Genomic DNA, 25959 nt, shown 5'->3' with positions numbered 1-25959 from the left:
CAGAATGTCCGCCGCAGTGCGTCGTCACTGGGACGCGAGACAACAGGTGTGGCGTGTTGGCTGCCCTGCTGCAGACTCGCCAGCTACTGGAGTCCGCGGCCAGGAGCCCGCGGGCAAACCGTCTCCGGCGGCTGCATTCCGCGCCTGGAACCTGCCGCAATTTCCTGCGCCCAGAGCCCGCACGCTGCTGTCGCAACGCCGGCCCAAGGCGAACCGGGACTCCCGCTTCCGGAGGCTGTATGTTTATGTACGCGTGTATGCAATGCATGTACACTGCTCGCCTCCAGCGGGGCACCGGTCTGATTGCGTCCGCGTGAGTATGTCTGCCCACGCCGCACAACCCAGTGTTCTCTCTCGGTCTCACGTTACGCGTCTTGATATTTAGTAGTTTAATAAATGCGAAATACTGAGCGCAATTTGAATGTTGAGTTGGTGGAGTGAGACTTGCGAAGCAGACACATACGTTCTACTCATTATCGTCTGGCTTCTGACTTCGTATTAGGTGCACGTTGAATAAAAACACTCTGCCCAGATCTTAGGTGTCCAATGCCTCCAAGCAATTATTATGGCATAACGTGTAGGAGTTCTGCTCGTCTAAAACCAGGTTTCACAGCGCGAAGTTCAGAAGAAAGAAGAAGGGAGGCCGGCCGAAGTGGCCGTGCGGTTAAAGGCGCTGCAGTCTGGAACCGCAAGACCGCTACGGTCGCAGGTTCGAATCCTGCCCCGGGCATGGATGTTTGTGATGTCCTTAGGTTAGTTAGGTTTAACTAGTTCTAAGTTCTAGGGGACTAATGACCTCAGCAGTTGAGTCCCATAGTGCTCGGAGCCATTTGAACCATTTTTTTTTTGAAGAAGGGAGCACGAATCCGACAAGGGGATTATTCATGGACGCTTCAACTAACTCAAGTGAAACTGGACTCTAGATACCTGCGCAAATTTGAGTCTGATCGTTGTGATTTGGTTTCCCCGGTTTCCTTAAGGGGGGTAGGACGTCAAACGGGCCGACTTGGAGCAGGAGAGGCACCATAGGACACTTTAATTTCCATTGTCTATACTTTTACAAGTGATTCATAAAACTTTGTCAGCATGACCAGGAAGGATTCGGGATTCACACTCGTAGCAGCGGAAGTTGAAAAACATAATAAAATAATTTTTTTTACATGTGAAATTTCATCATTTTTTTCACTTACTATTGGGTGCATTTGTTGCAATAGGTACACTTTTCTTCATAAGTAAGAGAGACTGTTCGATGAATTTTGCACAGTATACAAACCATACTTACAGGTGTCATTACTCTAGAATCTATTTAATTTATGAAAAAATGAATGAGCTGTTACGTTTTAAACTTTATGTTTAGAAAAAAATCAAATTTTATAGTTAATTTTCTCAATTTTTACCACAGTTTTTAATACATTTGGAAAATTGTAGAGTTTCATACACCTGTAAGTATGGTTTGTATGCTGTGCAAAATTCATCAAGAATCTCTGTTACTTGTGAAGAAAAATGTACCTATAGCAACAAATGCAGCCAATAGTAAGCGAAAAAATGATGAAACTTTACATGGAAAAAAAATTATTTTGTTATGTTTTTGAACTTCCACTGCTATGAGTGTGAATCCCGAATCCTTCCTGGTCATGCTGACAAAGTTTTATGAAATTATTTGTAAAAGTATAGACAGTAGAAAATAAAATGTCCTGTGGTGCCTCTCCTGCTCCAAGTCGGCCAGTTTGACGCCCTACCCCCCCTTAAATCACTTCAGAGCAATGGTGGGATTTCTTGCTATGTCCACCTGCACTACCCATGTCGTCCACCTCCGAACCCTCGTTCTCTCAATTATTTCCGACCGAGCTGGTTCGCCTCTCTGATGATCGCAATGCTAGCAGACCTTAAATACTAAAACAGCCTCGTTAACAGAGACTGAAAACGTACGCCAATGCCATAATATTCGACATGGAGGAAACCAGTGCGAGCCATGTAGGTAGAACATATTTTTATCGCCAGTGTTTGACTGAGAGAGTATGGAAATGTGATTTATAATGTTTGAGTAACACCATGTTTAGTCGCAAGCTGAATCCCAAAAAATTCCACAACGTCACATTAAGTGAAGACCTGTGACACTAGTATAGTGATCCACAGAATGGACTGGAGCGTTAAGCTCGATGACTCGCTTAGTGCTGTTGGAGAGGCTTAGATTATCTGCTGACACCGGGTTTTTCTCCTCTCCTTTCGGTTCCATGTACATTGCACTGAACTGCACAAGCCCTTAAAATTCATCCACACCATACAAGTATAAAGTTGGTGCTTCATAACTGCACAGTGGAAGACAATGGCAAACCACCTCCAATACGAAATCACCAGGATCCCCATACCGTTGTCAGCTCTCAGTGATGAGTCTAGGACAGACTGATTCGTAGATTATCTTCCTTATTTGAATTACACGAGAGAAGCAACTCAATTTAATATTGTGAATACCGCTTACAGCAACATCATTCGACATGGATGACACTCTGAGTCAGTTCAGACATTATGTTCTGCGTACGTCAGTCGTTGTCCTACTTCGACAACCATTTCCTTTCTTGTCTTCTTAAAACTGATAGTTTTAGGTATATCTACTCAAGATAAACAGAGCCAAACGACAGATTTCTGGTGATACGATTTCGAGAGCCGTGTATCAGAATCAACGTCGCACTTAAGCTCGTTCCCTAAGTTCTCTTTGTTAAGCTCTTAAATTTGACCAGATCTCTTAATTTCTTATCGCTAATTATATAGTACGCTGTAAAACCAGTTATCTTGCTATGCCCATCAGGTAACTCGATACAACGACAATTTTGGACCACAAAACTCTGCTGCCTCTCAATATTTGTGGTTCATTTCAGCTTCTGGAATTTGGAAATTTGTGGTAAGACTTTATGGGACCAAACTGCTGAGGTCATCGGTCCCTAAGCTTACACACTACTTAATATAACTTAAACTAACTTACTCTAAGGACATCACACACACCCATGAACGAGGGATGACTCGAACCTACGACGGGGAGCCGCGCGAAGCGTGACAAGGTGCCCCAGACCGCGCGGCTACCCCGGGCGGCTCAGCTTCTGATATTTGTCTGTTGATTAGTGCACTTACGAGATATCTGATTAAGAGCCAAATTCGCAATGAATGTAATACTCATAGCTGAGTCTGGGATAGTCACTATGATCTTATTTTTAAACTGTTTTCGTTGGAGAAGTAAACTTTAATATGCTCTCTGAAATCGTTTCGATTGTCAAAGCTCCAGGTAATACGCGTAACATCGTGTAAAAGTCAATTTTTTTCTGTTGCACTTTTCTTCCTTATCTTGATCTGTGTCATAAATTGTGAGGCCTGTCTTACGCGAGTCTTATGACGGTTCTTGTTTCCGGAGGAGCATCAACACGTTTTTCGCCGTAAGTTCCCTGAATGGTTTTGATCACTCTGCAAAACGGATGTCTACTAGTAAGATAGTTTTTACAATTTCAGAATGTTGCATTGCTATGAAGACTGTGTTTTAAGAGAGAACTCACCCGCTCGAAGTGCTTATGTGACTTACTGTCATGAAGAAGAGGCATATTGCGTCGTCCCTGACATAATAGCTAGTGTAAAACAAAAACTTACTTTCCAGTGGGACGGGAAGCTATCTGTTAGTGGAAGAGGAGGAGCAAAGTTATTTCTGCTCCGTGTAGCAGATACTCTGTGGTACTCGTCAAAGCAAACGGTACCGCACACCTGGAAACAATAGTCTAGTGTGTAACGCAAGGAAGTCCAGACTGGTCGTTAGCCGCAGGTACAGTCCACAATGGGCACACATCTGCATTCGCAGCTCCTGTTGTTCACTCGAGCGGCGTGGTAACAACGGTCGTGCAGGCAGGTGCTTGCTTGTGGTAACAGCCTGATACTTCAGGGTATTTCCACAGTACACGCAAACTACGCAAAAATTACTCAATAAACGCAGGCTCGTATACTGGTCGCAGGCAAAATTAATTTGTACAATCTTGTTGTGTTCAAATACCGGACATTGACAACAGATTTATCTAATTAGGTGCTGGATGGATGAAAACTCAACAATAAAGAACAATAAATTGCGTTTCCATGTGAAGTTATGGACAAAGTGCTTATAATGGGTCTGACATTTATAAGATAGCATTTGCTCTATGACCATCATAGAGCACCAGTTTTAGAATTCAGATCAGATACAATGGTTTAGCATAAAATGAAGTATAGAAATGAGCACAAAAAGGATCTGGCTAGCTTGTTGCTCCGGAAAAAAAAAATCCGGAAAAATTGCAAGAGATCTAAATAGCAGAAGAATTAGAAGTTTATTTCGAAAAGGTGGTGGTTTGCAGCTTTTAGAAATTTATGGAAATCAGAAGTTTATTTGCATGGAAGCAAATTATCAAGATTCGCTTCGCGGAGTAAAGAATTTTTAGCAATCACAACAAAAGTTTGACTATTTATTGTGCGCTAATCTGTCATCACCCACTACCAACGTCAAACGATCTTTTCAAAAAATCTGCAAAAATGAGATTCTTGTGTATGTTCCTAGTTACAGTTGTGAAATATTTGTAGAAATGCATTTTTATTTGCCATCAGCTATATATATATTCTTGGTCGGATTCGGTTAATTAAATCATCTAGGCATTGGACACCGTTCCTCACAAGCGTCATCTAACCACACTGCGTGCCTAAGGAGTATCGCCTCAGTTGTGCGACTGGATTCGTGATTTCCTGTCAGAAAGGCCACAGTTATTATTAATAGGCGGAAAGTCATCGAGTAAAACAGAAGTAATATCCGACGTTCCCCAAGGAAGTGTTATAGGCCCTCTATTGTTCCTGATCTAAATTAACGACGTAGGAGGCAATTTGAGTACCCGTCTCAGATTGTTTGTAGATGATGCTATCATTGACCGTCATGTAAGCTCATCAGATGACCAGAATGAATTGCAAAATGATTTAGATAAGATATCTGTATGGTGCGAAATGTGGCAACGGACACTGAATAAAGAAAAGTGTGAAGTTATTCACATGAGTACTAAATTTCGATTACGCGATAAATCACACAGATCTGTAGGCTGTAAATTCAACTAAATAGTTAGAGATTACAATCACAAGTAACCTAAATTGGAACGATCACATAGGTAATGTTGTGGGTAGAGCAAACCAAAGACTGCGATTTATTGGCAGAACACTTAGAAAGTGCAACAGGTCTACTAAAGAGACTACTTACACCACACTTTTCCGCCCTATTCTGGAGTATTGCGGTGTGGGATCCGCATCAGGTGGGACCGACGAATGACATTGGTAAAGTACAAAGAAGGGTAGCTCGTTTCGTACCATCGCGATATAGGGGAGATAGTGCCACAGGAATGATACGTGAATTGGAGTGGCAAACATTAAAACAAAGGCGTTTTTCGTCACTACGGGATCTTGTCCTGAGATTTCAATCACCAGTTTTCTCCTCCGATTGCGAAAACATTCTGCCGGCACCCATCTACATATGGAGAAGTCATCGTCGCGATACAATAAGAGAAATCAGGGCTCGCACAGAAAAATTTAAGTACTCGTTTTTCCCGCGCACCGTTCAATAGTGGAACGGTAGAGAGACAGCTTGAAGGTGGTTCATTGAACCCACTGCCAGGCACTTTATTGTGAATAGCAGAGTAGTGATGTAAATGTAGATGTAGATGAACTGGAAGAAAAAGTGTAACATCGGGTGGTTTGAAAATGCATATTTCTCATAGAAGACACTATCGTATACAACATGTGACGAAGACGAAACGCGGAGTGCAACATAAACAAAATGCTGTCAAATTCTGGTTACATTGCATTCCACGTTTCGCCATTTTCACATTTGGTATCCGAAAGTGTTTTCTATGAGAAATAGGCATTTTTAAACCACAGATGTTATAATTTTTCTTCCTATGACGATGGTTTAAGTAACTGAAAGTGGTCATGAATATATATCATATATACAGCTGATGACAAAAAAAATGAATTTGTACGAAGCTGCTGTAGCCAGTACGTAGGTTCAGCTTATTTTCATGCACATATACACAATGCCACACACAATATTTTAGGTGTTTATGGGAGGAACGTTTCTGAACACTGTTTACAAGTTTTCTGGGTTTGCAGCAAATTTGTAATCAACACTGGCCATAGTAAACGTGGTAACGTTTACAGAGCTGCTAGAAAGTGCCAGTAAAGGCTTCCTTCAAAATGGTTCGAATGACTTACCACGCGCCTTTGCGCGTCCATCGATAAGTTTTGCAGACCGCTGTGAATTACGATATTCAGGTCGAAGTGATAGCAGTCGGTCCCATCCTGCGTGGTGAAAGTTTGCAGAAAAGGTGGATCTCTCATCACTCGAGCGAGTGGGCTGATGTACCACCTAAAGACAGTGTTCTCGTGTTCGGCAGAAATGGCAGTAGTATCTCCGGTCATCCACGGTAGTCAGGTTTTCCGTCCAATGGCGGAATAGTTCCTTCGACAAAGGAACGAAGCCCCCCCTCTAACGACCTCGATATCGGTGGGATATGAAAGTCGCTCCCTTCCTGACACCGGCCCGTACTTCACAAGGGATCGGGCCGCACGCGCTCTGGGCGTGGCCCGGAAGCGCGAGATCCCTCCAACCCCCCCCCCCCCCCCCCCTCTCTTCACGACCCTTCTTATCGCCATAATGCTCTCCGCCTGTACTCGCCGCATATTGCCGCGATAACGCTGCGTCGTCAATAAAGCATTTTTTCCCCCTGCGCCTCCTCGCGGGACATGAATGGTTTTTTCTATCTCGTTCTCCATACTTTGTATCTACTTTTTATGTAGTCGTTTTTACCAGTTCTTTCCGCTACGGAGTGGGCGAGATAACTTGAGGCCGCCCGCTCTTTCTTTGGAGATGCGACACGTGGGCCAGTGTTAGAGGCTGTTTGTTTGCTCTGTGCTACTACGACAGGGAGCGTAAAGATTTTCAAGACTCGTGTAACAATTGCGGGTAGGGTATGACAAATCAAACGCCTACCAGCCGCCTCATTTCCAAACTGTTATTTTATTGGACTACCAAGTTCGGCGATATATTACACCATCTTCAGGCCCCTTGACTGACGTTAGGAAGATTCCAGCCTCGGTTCCGGTCAAAATAGGCGCACTATTCGAAGACTCTGTGATATTCGCTATTTTTGGCTTCATTAAAACAGCAAATAGTTGACACTTTCAGCCAGAAGGCGAATACTTGTTCATAAAGAATGATTAATGTATAATAAGGCTTCGCATAGCGACGGTGGAATTTCCTAAATAATGTAATTCATCGTCTTTGGGCGGCAACATAAACAGAAGAATACGGATCGATATGCGATCATTCACTATTTTGTTCGCTGGAGAACAAATCAAACCTGGAGAGCTAAACACTTGTACCGTTCTTCTTAAGTAAGACGGACGCAGATTTGTGGCAGTCTGATCTAATTTTTACTAAATGTATAAAAACGTGTTACATCTAAGTTTGAGTGAAGTGTAAAAAGAAGAACTGTTATAACTTATCGAGACGACGCACGAGCGACTCAAGAGGGCAATGGCTATATAAAAGAGCACTCAATGGACATGAAACGGACATAAAAATCTACCGTCATTGTAGTACTAAGCTTAAGGTACGATATATGTTTTAGTCAAAATAAATATTTGTTCTGGAAATGCTGAATCATTTAGCAGTGCTCATTCCTGTCATCTCCTCAGTATTATTTTCATTTTAATTATGCATTTTGCTAAGATTACGGACACCAAGATCAGCAGTCTAATGTGCGTGTTACATTGACAGAAAGAAAACTATTTTATCGTCTTCTTGCATCAGCTTTAATATTGAATTTCCCTTTTGTGTGATGTTACAGTTGTTTTTGCGCCCTTAAGAACTTTCTGGTCCCTTAGGAAATTGTTTTGTCATAACAATAACTTCACAACCGGGTATGATCGTATCTACGATCATGAAGTAATTAGAAACACGATAACGAAATTTCTTAATCAATAGCACGCTAGCTGTGACTGCTTCAAGCCACGCGAAACTGATAGACTATTCACATTTCATGATGCAATATTTTATGACAATGGTCAATCCATGATTCTTACACCAATTGTGATTGATAAAATAGTAAGCGAAATCTCAATTTCCAACTTTTCCATTGAATAACAACATCACTTTTATTTTGTTACGTCACAACTCGTATCTGTATTTATTTATTTATTGCAAGCATCATCTGCCGGCATATGTTGTTTGAAATCACAAATCCACAGATACCAGTCTTTGAATAGTGGCCCCTGTTTTGACCGGAACCGAATTTGCAGTCTTCCTACAAGACGGTCAGGCAACACGAAGACGGCGTAATATATCGCCGAAATTGGTAGCCCAATAAACAGTTCGAAAATTAGACGGCTGAAAGGTGTCTGTTTTGACATTCTGTTCTGAACAGCCTAGGTCCCGCAACCATCTCTGAAAAGATGGACATACAAAGAATTACGCGGTATGTGCAAAAAACTACTGTAGCCCCTGTGTTCTAATCCTTCTTCATACTTCCTTACTATTTTTTTCAAAAAATGGTTAAAATGGCTCTGAGTACTATGGGACTTGATTTCTGAGGTCATCAGCCCCCTAGAACTTAGGGCTACTTAAACCTGACTAACCTAAGGACATCACACACAGCCATGCTCGAGGCAGGATTCGAACATGTGACTGTAGCGGTCGCGCGGTTCCAGACTGTAGCGCCTTACTATTTTTATTTCGCTGTTTTGTGCTCAGGATTTTCACTGCACTGCGGACAATACAAGAAGCAAACAAACGACTGAGCTCCGAGGAAAAACTTAAGAATCATCCTGTGCATAGTAGAGCTGACTGCCGTTTCTTGTTGGTCAAGTATGTTGTGACACGGTTCTAACGTAATGGAAATCTACAGTTTTCCCGGGCAGTCAGTGGTGGTGTAATGGTTAAGACGCCGGAATCTTATTCGAATAGAAGCATAGAGCAAATTACAAATCACTACAGGGGAAATGGCCTAGTTTCTTCAATAAATGTTCTCCTCATACAGAATTAACAGAAGAGATGGAGAACATCGAAAGAAGACGGAGGTTTTTTGTTTGGATTCCTTTAGAAACAGAGAGCGTCACGGGACTTGATAATACAGTTCCTGTGGCATATGCTACAGAGGGGTGTCGTGCTGAAATTCAGAGAGCGTTCGTGACCATAACAGTCAAACAGCATTCAACTTCCTGCCACATGTATCTCGCGGAAAGTCCCTACAGTTGAACTCGTAGTAATGCGAGCTCATGCGGAGGCCCGCATACTGTCGTTCTTCCGACGAACTATTCGCAAATGAAACTGGAAAATGGGGAAATGACAGCGACAGAAGGAGTACCCTGACTTACTGAGCAGAAGTGTAGATGAAGGACGCCACCGTTGACTCCTTTCCTCATTCCTGTCTGTGCTAGTGCTCCGCCTACAGCAACATTAACGCCAACGTGGCATTAAACTAAAAAAACTTCTTTTTTTCTAACACAGCACCGTTGTATTGTCTAATGGAAGTCGTAGCAAATGCTTCGTACTTACCTAGCTCATTTATGCTGGAGTTCCTTTTGTCTATGTGGCCGATAAGGCAGATGAATATTTACTGGCCTTACACTGAGATTTCATATAACGAGACAACAGTGGCAATCATTGATGAAATAATACGCCATAACGTATGTGAACAATAGTCACATTCAGAATCACTGAGAAAAAGACAGCACGCCACTGGAATAAAAACCCGACTTGGTCTGGTCAGGCATCGATCTCGGCTCATACTCCTATCGTTACCTATCACCCAACTTCTGCGGGGGAGTCTTTTTTAGACCATCACCATGTGACGCTCATAAATAAACATGATAATTTGTTAAATCTGAATGAGTTTTATAACCTTACAGTACTTTAGATACTATGGTTCAGTCTTACAAGTAACTTTTTGTTCTGGTCATAACACTGCGTTACCTGAACGATAAACACGCAACTAACCATTATAGAAAAAAAAGTTGCATTTGGTACTGAGCACGGTGGTAAGACAGAGGCAGTATCGCTTTAAGCCGAATCATAAATTGTTCCCTTTGGAAAAATTTAGCGGTCAATATTTCTGAAAGAAATTGTGGTCGATGTACGTTTCCGTATCTGCAGCTAATTTTCTCTTTTGTGCCCTAATCGAGAAACATTGCGTGTGTTGCCATAAAATTGTCATAAACAATGAAGGAGGCCGGTGGCTCTGCACGGTCCCGAAATTTCCCCGAGGTCTCACATGGTGCGCACATATAGCATACTGAAGGAATCGCACGTGTTTGCTCTTTTTGTTTGTCAGTATTTGTCCATACACTAAGCAGATTCAGAAGGATGTAGGTCGCAGTAAGTACTGGGAGATGAAGAAGCTTGCATAGGATAGGGTAGCATGGAGAGCTGCATCAAACCAGTCTCAGGACTGAAGACCACAACAAACATCATTTGCCAGAACACGCCCTAAAGTGTTTGTATGAGCGGTGTAGATCGTTAAGTCCAGAGATACACAACAGCTAAACGTGTCATACAGATACGTACAAGCACAGGGTAGAGATATCCGTTCCGCATACTACTTAACTGCTTCTCTACCTGCGGCAATTTGTCATTATGCCGCGTCTAAAATGTTAGTTGTAGGATTTCTGTGTGGGATGAGGGTCTGGTTGCACCATGTCGTAACCATCGATAATTTTCCTTCGCGTAGGTCTTCACAGTGGCTGTTAGTATTACAGAGGTAGCGGGCTTATTCATCTGTGCTCTGCTTACGTTTCTTACGAGCTAGTAGTTTGTCACTGCGGACTGTATTAGATTTCACCAGTACATGCTGTACAATTTTTTTGTGGCACGCGGATTTGAAATGAAAATGAGACAAAAATTACAGCCTTGTATTTAATGGCGAACCTCCTTTGAGAGCTGGTAACTATTGTCGCTTAGGAGACTACTGCTTTGATTCTAATATAACTTACGCTGAAAGGGAGACACACGCATTCTTCCATTCCTTCCATTACGTTCCGTCCTATGCCGACGCACGTGTGACTCCAATTTCTAAGTTGCCTGAATTAAATTTTACTTCTGAATGTTGTGCTCTTTCAGTTCAAAATTGTCCATAGCTGCGTCTTATTACACAAATGTCATTTGTTGACAATCTTACTGTGTCGTGAGGATCATACCTGGAGAATGTTTCTTCTGCGTGTCTGAGGTGCAAGTTATCATTAACCAGTTTGTGTTCTGGGGCACAGAGTTTCTTGTAGGAATGAAAACTTTTCTCAGCTCCGGCTTGTAAACAAAGTTTTGCTTGCGCGGCTTGCAAAAAAGTATTCTTGCGATCCGCTTCCACAGACAGCAAATGCTTATAACTATCTCCCAGTTCGGAAGCATATAATAAGAATCGTTAGGCGACATACGGTTCTCTGATCGCTGACGTCTGTTTTGAACTGTGGAATACAGTTTTAAGGCAATTCGTCCATTATATTGTTTCGGAATTTCGTGTCACGTGAAGTAAAACTTTACTAATTTATTTACATAGTTTTTCCGATGCCGGCCGGGGTGGCCGAGCGGTTCTAGGCGCTACAGTTTGGAGCCGCGCGACTGCTACGGTCGCAGGTTCGAATCTTGCCTCGAGCATGGATGTGTGTGATGTCCTTAGGTAAGTTAGGTTTAAGTAGTTCTGGGTTCTAGGGGACTGATGACCTCAGAAGTTAAGTCCCAAAGTGCTCAGAGCCATTTGAACCGTTTTCCGATGGTCAAGTAAGCCGATGAAGCTAGATACAAATTCTGCGTAAAAACATGGTAATTTGGGACACTGCAGCGACGCAGCTTCTCCACTGTATCGTTTCTTCCAAAAATGGTAGTCAAGATAAGTATGGAGGAGAGATTCCATAACGTTTGCAAAGTCGGAGAAAAAAGACGGCAGAACTGAAACTACAAGGAAACCTGTGACTCTGGGTAGATTTGTCAGTGTGGCAGTACTGCGCCTCGTTAAATTTAAATTTCGTTACAACGGAGACTGCTGAAACACTTTGGCAGACTGAACCTGTGTGCCAAATTGGGATTCGAGTAATATGTTGTTAAATATACACTGAACTGTCGATCTATCATAGATTATTAGAAGGATGGTAATATCGACAGTTCAGTATATATTTAACAGCATAATACGATGTAACAAGTGTCGTACTCATCTGATCTTGTGGGACTCTCACAGTCAAAAGGCTGCATTTTGACGGCGACATGTAGTCATGTCAGATAGTTTTATATTCTGACAGAAGGTAACTTTTGCAGTTTACTTGAAAATGGCCATAAGGCCGAAATTTTATTAGTAACAATAAATATTTTATACAGTCAACGGCGAATATGATGTCTTTCAAGAAATATTATATGACTGTGAATCCCAACCACGAGAAGTTAATCAATTGTAAATACGTGAGGAGCGAGTTTAGAATACCACGGATTGAGCAGGATGTCACCGGTGGTGGCTGCACAAGTTTACAGGAGGAAAGCGCGATCTCCTGGACACTATCACGAACTGCTGCATATTTATGACTGTCCTTTATTCAGCAGGAGGAAATATGTGTTTATAAAGCATTTGTCAGAGCTGCCAACGTTAATTTATTGACTGTCCCAACTTCTTACGGCAGTACATTCTTGTAGTGTTGAGCAAGGGACATGAAGTGTGATGGTGTGTTAGCGGACCTCTTTCTAAACTCGTCTGTATTGGAAAACGTGAACGTTATCGGAAAATGTTTAGACATTTCTCTCTCCAGAGTCACCCAGCAAAGCTATGCTTGCGATGAGGCGAGATACACCTGGCGGCAGCCGTGGCTACTCGCTGGCAGCTAAACTGCTAGTATTATAGCCGCGGCGGCAGCTGCAATACGCAGCAGTGGCGCCGGCTTAATGGCCGAGTCGGTAATTGACGTTCCTGTGTCTCAGACTTCAAATTAGGGGCTCTGTGCGTGTCGTTACCATAAACAGGCACCGAATAGCGCCCACTTAAAGAGGGATCATGGGACGAGACCTTTGCTTGTAAGTGAAAGAGGGACGGCCTCCAATTAATTTTCAGGTTCACCTTCTTCCGGTTCGTTGCGCATGACTAAGCAGTCACCACCTGTTCACCATCTGCATGTGGCGGAATAGTTCTGTTCCTCTTGGAGGACCTTTGGGAAGACGTTCAAAGAATAAGGAGCCATTTATGTACTATACGAGCAGAAATATGACCATGCACCAATGGACACTTCAAGTTTATACCTTCACTAATGCTATACATAGCATTAGGACATTTTAAAAAAATTATACTAGATGTCGTCGGTGAACTTAGCCATTTGATCGTGACCAACAGCCCACATGAAAATTTCTCCCTAGAGCTTTCGCAAAGTCATGGATTTGTATTTGTGTTCTACAATGAGGTTTCTAATTTTAGAGAATCATGTCGGGAAGTTTGAGGAAAGATGTCCTTCCACCAGCCTGTGTTTTAAAATGGTACTATTCCAGCGCCACGCGGGGTAGCCGCGTGGTCCGAGGCGCCTTGTCACGGTCCGCGCGGCTCCCCCTGTCGGAGGTTCGAGTCCTCCCTCGGGCATGGGTGTGTGTTTTATGTCCTTAGAGTAAGTTAGTTTAAGTTAGATTAGGTAGTGTGCAAGCCTAGGGACCGATGACCTCAGCAGTTTGGTCCCATAGGAACTTACCACACACACACACACACACACACACACACACACTTGTCTAACACTGCTAATTTCCCACATGGCCCATTTTCAAGTGTATCGATAACATATGTGGATTCGTCGCCCTCGTCTCGTCATACAAAAATGACGTATCATTTATCATAACCATTAACAGCCGCACATCACGAGATCACGCACTTTGACGACCGCGCTATGCACAATCAAAAGAAAAAAAATTGATTTTTAATTTTTAAATACTAATTTTGTAAAATATACTGCTGGGATCGGAAGAGAAGAAATAAACAAAGATGGCGGTCATGAATGAGACTAAATTGTATTTAAATTTCTTTCTTTTTTTCCTTTATTTTAAAATCGTTTCTGTCGACGTTATATCTAGCGAAAAAGTAACGTAAAAAGGACATTTCTGTAAATAATAATGTCCCCACTGCACCTTTCAAATTTCTGTTTTTGTTTTGTTACCTCCAGAAGCATCCACATCTGCATGATTACTCTGCAATTCAGAATTAAGTCCTTTGCAGAAGGTACGTCGAACTACCTTCAGGCTATTTCTCTACCGCTCCATTCCCGAACAACGCGTGAGAAAAACAAACACTCAAAATCTTTCCGTGCGAACTCGGATTTCTTTTATTTTATTATGATGATCATGCCTCCCAATGTAGCAGGGAACCAAAAAGATATTTTCACATTCTGGGGATAAAGTTGGTGATCGGAATTTCATGAGAAGATCCTGCTGCAACGAGAAACCCTCTGTTTTAATGATTGCCAACCAAATTCTAGTATTATATCCGTGGTACTCTGTCCCCTATTTCACAATAATATAAACCGAGCTCCCCTTCTTTGAACCTTTTCCATGTCGTCCATCAATCCAGTCTGATGAGGATCCCATAGTGCACAGCAATACTCCAGAAGAGGGCTGACAAGCGTAGTGCAAACAGTCTCTTTAGTGGACCTGTTGCTTTTTCTAAGTGTTCTGCCAATAAAGCGTAGTCTTTGGTTTGCTTTCCTCACAACATTATCTACGTGATAGCGCCAATTTAAGTTACTCGTAATTGTAATCTCGAAGTTCAAAAATGTTCAAATGTGTGTGAATTCCTAAGGGACCAAACTGCTGTGGTCAGCGGTCCCTAGACTTACACACTACTTAGACTAACTTACGCTAAGGACAACACACACACCCATTTCCGAGGGAGGACTCGAACCTCCAGCGGGATGGGGGGGGGGGGGGGGGCGCAATCCGTGACATGGCGCCTCTAACCGCTCGGCTACTCCACGCATCCCTAAGTATTTAGTTGAATTTGCAGCCTTTAGAATTATGTGATTTATCGTGTAACAGAAATTTAGAGGATTCCTTTTATTACTCATGTGGATGACTTTACACCTTTCATTAATTACAGTCAGTTGCCACATTTCGCAGCATACAGATATCTTATCTAAATCAATCTGTAATTCGTTTTGAGCATCTGCTGACTTTATAAGACGATAAACGACACCATCATGTACAAAAAATCTAAGAGGGATTGTCATCGAAATAGTTTATTACAGCTAGAACGGTAGAGTGCCTGTAGCACGTCGTTGGGGAACGCTAGGTTTTGCTTAAACTGTTTTACTCGATGACTTTCCGTCAGTTACTACGAACTGTGACCTTCCTGACAGTCGTTGCTGTTGTTGTTGTTGTTGTTGTTGTTGTGGTCTTCAGTCCTGAGACTGGTTTGATCCAGCTCTCCATGCTACTCTATCCTGTGCAAGCTTCTTCATCTTCCAGTACCTACTGCAGCCTACATCCATCTGAATCTGCTTAGTGTATTCATCTCTTGGTCTCCCTCTACGATTTTTACCCTCCACGCTACCCCCCAGTACTAAATTGGTGATCCCTTGATGCCTCAGAACATGTCCTACAAACCGATTCCTTCTTCTAGTCATGTTGTGCCACAAACTTCCCTTCTCCCCAATTTCATTCAATAGCTCCTCATTAGTTATGTGATCTACCCATCTAATCTTCAGCATTCTTCTGTAGCACCACGTTTCGAAACCTTCTACTCTCTTCTTGTCTAAACTATTTATCGTCCATGTTTCACTTCCATACATGGTTACACTTCATACAAATACTTTCAAAAACGACTTCCTGACACTTAAATCTATACTCGATGTTGACAAATTTATCTTCTTCAGAAACGCTCTCCTTGCCATTGCCAGTCTACATTTTATATCCTCTCTACTTCGACCATCATCAGTTATTTTGCTCCCCAAATAGCAAAACTCCTTTACTACTTTAAGTGTCTCATTTCCTAATCCAATTCCCTCAGCATCACCCGACATAATTCGACTACATTCCATTATCCTCGTTTTGCTTCTGTTGATGCTCATCTCATACCCTCCTATCAAGACACTGTCCATTCCGTTCAACTGCTCTTCCAAGTCCTTTGCTGCCTCTGACAGAATTACAATGTCATCGGCGAACCTGAAAGTTTTTATTTCTTCTCCATGGATTTTAATTCCTACTCCGAACTTTTCTTTTGTTTCCTTTACTGCTTGCTCAATATACAGATTGAATAGCATCGGGGAGAGGCTACAACCCTGTCTCACTCCCTTCCCAACCGCTGCTTCCCTTTCATGTCCCTCGACTGTTATAACTACCATCTGGTTTCTGTAAAAATTGTAAATAGCGTTTAGCTCCCTGTATTTTACCCCTGCCACCATCAGAATTTGAAAGAGAGTATTCCAGTCAACATTGTCAAAAGCTTTCTCCAAGTCTACAAATGCTAGAAACGTTGGTTTGCCTTTTCTTAGTCTGGCTTCTAAGATAAGTCGTAGGGTCAGTATTGCCTCACGTGTTCCGATATTTCTACGGAATCCAAACTGATCTTCCCCGAGGTCGGCCTCTGCCAGTTTTTCCATTGGTCTGTAAAGAATTCGCGTTAGTATTTTGCAGCTGTGACTTATTAAGCTGATAGTTCGGTAATTTTCACATCTGTCAACATCTGCTTTCTTTGGGAGTGGAATTATTATATTCTTCTTGAAGTCTGAGGGAATTTTACGAATTCAATCGCACAACTAAACCGAGAGTTCGTAAGCAAGCAGTTTGATTAGAAGTCGAATGTGAGGAACGGTATCAAAAACCTTCCGGAAATCTAAAAATGTGGAATCAATTTGACATCACCCTTTGGGATCTAGTGGATGTTCGTTCTGTTATTTATTTATTTCACTTTTTAAATAATACAGTCAATACCTATTATCTTCCTTCACTTTTTCAATAATATAGTCAATATCTATTATCTTCCATATTGAATATGAGACTACGATGCACGCATCTAGTCAAGAAAATACTTTTGAAAGGCGCTACGCTGCCACTAAGCTACGATGCCACATTACACGAGACGTCAACCAGTCTGAATCCGAAAGTGAAGTTTTGTGCAGACTCCCAGCTAGTGTTACGTCACTGCGGTCTACAAAAATATGTGGAAGTGATTATTACTTTCTAACGGCGAGTGGGTGCCCGCAGCTAGCAATAAGCTTCGGCGTGGGATCGGCGTGTCGCGAGGTTGCGGTACAGCGGACGTGCCCCGTAGCGGAGTTCCAGATTCGGAGCCCCCCTGGGCGTCTGGGAGCCCCCGCAGGCACTGTGCGATGTTACGACACGGGCTGCGGCGGATACTGCGACAGCGAAGGTAACGATTTTCCGCCCTGAAAGCGTAATCCGCAGACACGGTGGGAATCGACCGCCGCGGACATTCTGCTAGTTGCTTTACAACGTTTTCCGTAGTCCAGTTAGCTGCCAAGAATGCCGTAAAATGTATGCCAATGGTGAAAGTAGAAGGACATTACAGATTTAGTATGTAGAGACTCGCTCTGTGGCGTCCGAGTGGAAGAATATTGGTTCATCCTGTATGTTAAGAACAGGTAAATCGGTGGTTAAGGTTCAGGATAAAAATTAAAAACGTCCGGAGTTAAATACTCATTCGGTCACAGGATTTTTTTCTGTTGCTTATAATTTCTTTTACTTCTGGCAATGACTTGCTAATGTGAAAAAATGCCGTTTTGCACTGTGATTCGAAGTTCAGTTGAACTGTATTTCCTGGCTGATAATTAAGTTCGGAGGAAGTTAAAGGCATACTACGTCCAATAGAACCGTTCTTGGTAAAACAATGTGATGTTCAAAACCAAACTCATTCTTAATTACTATACGTCAGGCGAGGTGCTCGCGGAGACTTCAACGCACCCGCAGAAGGCGAACATATAATTTTCATTCCCGAGGAGAAGCGAGTGAGAAATTACTGCAGTGGAGAACATGTAATTGCCTGGTCCGACTATGAACTGGCGCTCGGCGGATAATAATATAATAATACGACTGGCGAAATTACGATTTGTCTCGCGTTGTATATTAAATGAGGCAGATGACGAAGATTTATACGACTGTTTAGTCTTAAATATTGTTATGATAACATACAACTCACAGAATACTTTGCTGAATGGCTATAATGCATTTCATTAGTGATACGTGTCCGTAAGGAACAAGTAGCGGCGTGTGTAGCCAGAGAAAAAAAAAATTATGCTATATATAAAAGACGATATGGAGGGGGCTCAGTAGGTGTTCGTCAGGAAACCAGAAATTTGAAGAAGTAATTTAATAACGGAATATCTGTATGTTAGCGTAATAATAGCTGAGGTAAAAATGTTTCCTCGCGACATAGTATCCACCAACAGTCTGTTACCGCACTGTCTCCCTTGATATTGATTTTATCGCCTACTGTTATTTCTAACATTTCCATGTGTGATTTCAGCAGTAATTTGTGGCCGGCCGGTGTGGCCGTGCGGTTCTAGGCGCTTCAGTCTGGAACCGCGTGATCGCTACGGTCGCAGGTTCGAATCCTGCCTCGGGCACGGATGTGTGTGATGTCTTTAGGTTAGTTAGGTTTAATTAGTTCTAAGTTCTAGGCGACTGATGACCTCAGAAGTTAAGTCGCATAGTGCTCAGAGCCATTTGAACCATTTGAACCAGTAATTTGTAGCAACGTGTTCTGCACTGGGGAAGGAATTGTTGGATTACTGCTCGTGGAAAAACCGTGAAACAGCGATTCTGTTGTTTTCTACAATTTCCCTGTTTCCTTCTGACATCCAAAATGGAACAGGATAACATGAGTTTCAAGTAATTGTCCTTCTTGGTGTACTTCGCAGAAGTTTCTTGCTAATGAACTTACATTTATTCCAAGAAAGGAAAATCTCTGTCCTGTTGATGTGTTAAGAGAATATTCCGGTCTCTCACCAGGAAATGTGTCATCAGAATCATTAACTCTTCAACATTTTGATATGAACTAGCTGTAAAATTCGTCAGTATTAAATGGTATGGCTCTCAGATAGACGTCAAGGCACGTTATTCCCAAGACGAACTTCAGGATTTTTGGGAATAGTTTTTTGCAAAGATAACAAATGCATAAAAATATTGATCATATTTGCTCGTATTTGCAAGAAGTGCATGAATATCAGCCATTTTGACAAGAGCTTGCACTCGATACCAGAGAATTTTTGCCGGCCGAAGTGGCCGCGCGGTTCTGGCGCTGCAGTCTGGAACCGCGCAACCGCTACGGTCGCAGGTTCGAATCCTGCCTCGGGCATGGATGTGTGTGATGTCCTTAGGTTAGTTAGGTTTAACTAGTTCTAAGTTCTAGGGGACTAATGACTTCAGCAGTTGAGTCCCATAGTGCTCAGAGCCATTTGAACCAGAGAATTTTGTTCCTTGTTATGGATCATCTTCCAGTAAGTTTCCTTTGGTATTTTTCGAAAATTACATAGCCTAAAATTTAAGTACCCAAACGGAAAAATCAAAGTAATTACAATAGGTATGAGTAAGTGTGTGTATCACGTGCCTCCACAGCCGAGGCAGTTAACATATGTCTGCACAGTGGCGCTCGACTCGGAAGTAAGGCGGTTCGAATCCTGGTATCCACTGACTGTACTTGGCCGGCAAGGGGAGGATAATGTTCCTGATCACTAGTCTTTGCGCCAGGGTCGTGGATTAAATTCCAGACCTCTCCGCAGTGTCTCATGAAGTGAAGGCATGTGACATCGTTTGTGGTGATCCGTCCATGGTGTGGGGACCTTAAGCTGGGCAACCCCCTTGGTGCTATTCGAGGAGAGTACGTTAAGTGTCGGCATCGGCGTTCAACCTCTCCTTTCTCTCGTCTTCATCAACCAACGCAAACATAACGCATCCATTAGACTCACCTACACTCCACAAATACTCAAATGGCTCTGAGCACTTTGGGACTTAACATCTGAGGTCATCAGTCCCCTAGAACTTAGAACTACTTAAACCTAACTAACCGAAGGACATCACACACATCCATGCTCGAGGCAGGATTCGAACCTGCGACCGTAGCGGTCGCGCGGTTCCAGACTGAAGCGCCTAGAACCGCTCGGCCACCACGGCCGGCCCACAAATACTCATACGACACAACACTCATATAGGAAAGGGACCACTGTGCGCTGAAGAAGAACACGGTTTCCGATCGGCAGCTGATCCCTCCCCGTGGGGTATCCCAGCCAACACTGCCGAGCGAGCGACATATACAGTTTTTTTTTATTATGTGTATAGGCAGTTGACTGTTAAAAAAATGTACTGCGCAGTTATTTCCGGCCGGCCGCTGTGGACGAGTGGTTCTAGGCGCTTCAGTCCAGAACCGCGCTGCTGCTACGGTCGCAGGTTCGAATCCTGCCTCGGGTATGAATGTGTGTGATGTTCTAAGGTTGGTTAGGTTTAAGTAGTTCTAAGTGTAGGGGACTGATGACGTCAGATGTTCAGTACCATAGTTCTTAGAGCCATTTGAACCATTTGATTTCCGACATTACAGAATACTGATGTTGATGCGTTATCTTAATAGACGATAGACTCTTAACTTACAGTATTTACGTTGTCACATTCTCTTGAAGACTTTCCCGAACATTTTTCATTGAAACCGTTTTTATTTAATAGTGTTACATTAGTGGTTATGGTGTCAAGGCATGTGATGAAAAAAAATCTGACATCCTTTCGTCTGGAGTTTTAGTTCGACGTTATGCTTTTCTCAATATCCTGACGTCCTTCTCTGTACGCTGCTTTGTCTCCGATTACAGCAAATCATCCGCTTACATTCCACAGTTTCATAGCCATCAGCGGCCGTTATATACGGCACGTCAAGTGCCAGTTGTGCTCCAGGCCAATACGAAACCACGCTCACCTTTCGTAATGTCGGAAACATACACGCAGCGCAGAGTCGAAGCTTTGACCGTGTTCCGTAAAGAAGTAGCTCAGCTGAAAATCTGCGAAAGGTACATGTGCCATATGTCACACGCCACAATACAGTTATTGATCACTTAGTGAAGAGAAAAAACAAAAGGGCTCGCACGTACAAATGGAAAGTAACTTTGGGCAACATGATAAAGTGGATGAATCCTGCTGTAATAATTGTTCCAAGATATCAGTATGCCTGAGCTGCCTAGAAATCTCTTTATACAATGAGTGGTCAGATAGATACGAAGAGGATTTAGTCAGTTTTTTTTATATTACAGGGTATGGGTCCCTGTGAATGGGGAAAATGTCAGTGTCACATTTTAAACTGCCTTCAAAATCTTGTGCAGTGCAGCTTGATGGACCTACATTATTGAGGGATACTGCAGTAACACTGACAGAATATTACTGTAAAAAAATTAAGCCGTTTTCATATTATCATAATGTTTGCGTCCGCCTCGATAGCTGAGTGGTCAGCGTGACGGATTGCCGTGCTACGGGCCCGGGTTGGATTCCCGGCTCGGTTGGAGATTTTCCTCCGCTCAGGGACTGGGTGTTGTGTTGTCTTCATCATCATTTCATCCCCATCCGGCGCGCAGGTCGCCCAATGTGGCGTCGAATGTAAAAAGACCTGCACCAAGGCGGCCGGACCTGCCCCGCAAGGGGCCTCCCGGCCAATGACGCCAAACGCTCATTTCCATTCTCCATCATAATGTTTGCGCTCTACAAACGCCACTTTCTGTTTAATGTAGTACAATTGTATCTTGAACTTTATTAACGCTTATCGCTACAGCGAGCGACTGGCAAAGACATTAACTCGGCCACAGTAGCACAGTGGGAAAAAAAAAGAATGAAAAATAAACTTTACAATGAAATGAACACCCTTAGCTGCTTACAGGCGTTGACATACGTCAACGGGGACAGATGAAAATGTGTGCCCCGACCGGGACTCGAACCCGGAATATCCTGCTTACATGGCAGTCGCTCTATCCATCTTTTTTTTAACATTTTTTTTAATCTCATTTTGTTCACTGTCGTTCGTTGTGTCTGCTCGGGGCGGACGTCGAAAGACATCCGTTTAAGTTCGTTGTTGATCGATTAACTCAGTTTTTTTTTTATTACAGAGGGAGCTAACCCTCTGACCGAACACGTTGAGCTACCGTCCCGGCTGTCCATCTGAGCCACCGAGGACACAGAGGATAGCGCGACTGCAGGGATTTATCTCTGGTACGCCTCCCGCGAAACCCACATTCTCAACGTATTGTCCCGCACTACATTCGTAGTGCCCCCGCCCATTATACTCATTACTCGCGGCTTTACCGCCGATTCCCGTAAGAGTTCGGGCACTGTTTGTGCATTCGCACTGAAGAAGAGGATGGTCACGTGGCCGGTGAGCCTTAACTATATATATACTAAGATGGTATCTGTCCTTTCGGACATGTTCGAAAGAACAGATACCATCTTAGCATATAAAAATAAACTTTATTGTCTGCGAAAATAAAAGTTAGTATCTGTTAGATAAGTACTGTTTTCTCTTGGATTTTGGAAAGTGTTTCGTTTCTGAGGCGAAACAAATAAAACACCAGAAACACTCCGACAGAAGAAAAAGTGCTCCACACCATGACTGTAGTCGCATTCGAGAGGACGACGGTTCAAAAACGCCTCCGGTCATCTTGATGTAGGTTTTCCGTGTTTTCCCTAAATCTCTTGAGGCAAATGCCGGGAGGGTTCCTTTGAAAGGGCGTGGCCGACTTCCTTCCCCTCCCTTCCCTAATCCGAAGAGACCGATGACCTCGCTGTTTGGTCTCCTCCCCCAAATCAACCAACCAACCACATCGTGACGAGACACATTTTTAGAGCTCTCGGCCCATTCGATAAAGCGTAGGAGCATTTGCTGTCTTATACGAGGACATCGCTTTATTCTTAAGGGGGGGGGGAGGGGGGGGGGGGTAGGACGTTAAACGGGCCGACATGGAGCAGGGGAAGCATCACAGGAAATTTTAATTTCCACTGTCTATACTTTTACAAATAAATTCATAAAACTTTGTCAGCATGACCAGGAAGGATTGAGAATTTACACTCACAGCAGCGGAAGTTCGAAAACATAACAAAATAAATTTTTTTTTACATGTGAAATTTCATCATTTTTTTCACTTACTAATGGCAGCATTTGTTGCGATAGGTACACTTTTCTTCATAAGTAAGAGAGATTCTCCTATGAATTTTTCACAGCATACAAATCATACTCAAAGGTGTAGGAAACTCTAGAATTTTACAAATCTATTAAAAATTGTGGTAAAAATTGAGGTAATTAACTAGAAAATTTGTGTTTTTTCTAAACATGAAGTTTAAAATATAGCAGCTCATTCGTTTTTTTCATAAATTAAAGAAATTCTAGAGTTTCATACACCTATAAGTATGGTTTGTATACTGTGCAAAATTCATGGAGGAATCTCTCTAACTTATGAAGAAAAGTGTACCTATAGCAACAAATGCAGCCATTAGTAAGTGAAAGAATGATGAAATTTCACACGTAAAAAAAAATTATTTTGTTGTGTTTTCGATCTTCCACTGCACTGAGTGGGAATCCTGAATCCTTCCTGGTGATGCTGACAAAGTTTTATAAATTTATTTGTAAAAGTATAGACAGCGGAAATTAAAATGTCCTGTGATGCCTCTCCTGCTCCAAGTCGGCCCGTTTGACGCCCTACCCCCCTTAATAATAATGAGCGTATGGCATTGGTGGCCGGGAGACCCCTCGGGGGGGGCGGTTCGGCCGCCGCTCCAGAAGTTCTTTAACGCCACTACGGCGACTTGCGAGTAAATGAGGATGAAATGATGATGAAAGACACACAACACCCAGTCATCTCGAGGCAGAGAAAATCCCTGACCCCGCCGGGAATAGAACCCGGGACCGCGTGAAGCGAGAACGCTACCGCAAGACCACGAGGCGCGTACATTCTTGTTAAAGTGTCCGATACAACAGTCCAGTGCAGAATGCCTGGAAGCATGGGGCGCCCTCCGGTGCACTGTACAGCAAACGCCCAGCACTGCGCCGTCCTTGTGAAGGCGAGCCCCCGGCCAGCTGGCTGGCGAGGAAGGCCGAGCCGTGGTGCGCATGCGCAATTAGGGCGTCGCTTGTCCGGGCTAGCGTGCCAGTCCGGCAGGTGGGGCTCTGCCCCCGGGAACAAGGAGAGTCGGCTGCGTACTTTTCCCAGGGCTACCCACCACCTGCCGCCCCGAGTTCATCGTTCCCTTCCGCGTTTGGCGATACTCCCACGTCAACACCTGTACTTGGCGGGTCACTGTTCGGCATACGACAGAGCGAACCTCCATTCGCCACTTGAACATTCCGGATGGAATAAATCTTACAAGGTGGCGCATTAGTTAACGACTGCTGTGTGTTTGCGGGCTATCAAGTCCCGCGCGAAGATCAAGCGAATCGAATGTCGTTAAAGCACTCCGTCTTCAGGCCACGAGTGGCCTTCCGGCACCATCCGACCGCCGTGTCATCCTCCGTGGAGGATGCTGATAGTGGGGGGCGTGGGGTCAGCACACCGCTCTCCCGGGCGTTACGATGGTATTCTTGACCGAAGCCGCAACTATTCGGTCGAGTAGTTCCTCAATTGGCTTCACGTGACTGAGTGCACCCCGAAAAATAGCAACAGCGCATGGCGGACTGGATGGTCACCCATCCAAGTGCCGACCACGCCCGACAGCGCTTAACTTCGGTGATCTCACGGGAACCGGTGTATCCGCTGCAGCAAGGCCGTTGCCCTCGAATGTCGTTAAAACGTACAAAATGCAGTAGGAAGAACTAAAAGGCAAACTGAGATAAAATCGCTCTCACTCTCTCGGAATATCATCCATGATCACCTGCTCAATCACACTAGCTTACAAGATGGAAAACAACGCCACGAACGGGGATATGCTCGAAAACTGTCGATTAAACCACAACGAAGGCTAGAGGTTCTCCGCAATACGTATGTGGCTGATACAATTTCGTACCTTCACGTTTATGCCACAACGCAATAAGTAAGTATACAGTTACGCTTAGAGAATGCGATAACTTGTTCGTGGTTCAGTTTGTTCCTTTTATTATTCTGCGAAATTCAAACACTGAAGTGAATTGTTTCATCAACAGCTATGGACAGCAGAAAACCCGACTTTGCCACTCAAAACAACAAAGGTATAGAGTGAAGATTTTCACTTTGCAGCGGAGTGTGCCCTGATATGAAACTTCCTGGCAGATTAAATGGTTGGTTCAAATGGCTCTGAGCAGTATGGGACTTAACATCTGAGGTCATTAGTCCCCTAGAACTTAGAACTACTTAAACCTAACTAACTTAAGGACATCACACATATCCATGCCCGAGGCAGGATTCGAACCTGCGACCGTAGCGATGGCGCGGTTCCAGACTGTAGCGCCTAGACCCGCTCGGCCACTCCGGCCGGCCCTGGCAGATTAAAGCTGTGTGCCGGACCGAGACTCGAAGTCGGGAATTTTGGCTTTTGCGGGCAAGTCGATAGAGCACTTTCCCGGAAAAGACAAAGGTCCCGAGTTCGAGTCTCGGTCCGGCACACAGTTTTAATCTGCCAGGAAGTTTCAACAAAGCTATAATTTTCTATAACTTCGCTACAGTTTGTTGACCCCACCCCAAAGAGGCGCAGAAGCCGCACGTAAAAAAATGACATCGGTTCGTACGTAAGAAAATATTTCACGATTCAATCAAGTTGGTTAAGCAAATGCGGGTGTAATCTAAACGAACAGGACGATCACCGTGCCTGTTTTTTCGTTCGCAAGTGAAGTGTTAAGTGGCGTCTGAAGCCGTGTCGCCTGACCCAGCCGGGTGTAACGGCAGCGGTTAGGCGAAGCGATGGGCGCCGCAGCCATTGCTACGGCTATTTTCTTCTTTTGCGTTTAGCTGCGCCCGGCAGCGGTCTGCCGAGGACCATTT

General features: G+C 43.6%; 1 protein-coding gene and 1 pseudogene across 2 annotated transcripts in view; both read right to left on the bottom strand.

The window, feature by feature from the left end:
* The window catches only part of LOC126484479 (uncharacterized), a 451324-nt gene that overhangs the window by 92780 nt on the left and 332585 nt on the right, over positions 1-25959 (bottom strand). The window lies entirely within an intron of this gene.
* LOC126485192 (5S ribosomal RNA) lies at positions 24661-24778 on the bottom strand (annotated as a pseudogene).

This window comes from Schistocerca serialis, chromosome 6 (genome assembly GCF_023864345.2).
Source record: "Schistocerca serialis cubense isolate TAMUIC-IGC-003099 chromosome 6, iqSchSeri2.2, whole genome shotgun sequence".
NCBI lineage: Eukaryota > Metazoa > Arthropoda > Insecta > Orthoptera > Acrididae > Schistocerca > Schistocerca serialis.
This window is presented reverse-complemented; position numbering and strand designations above follow the sequence as displayed.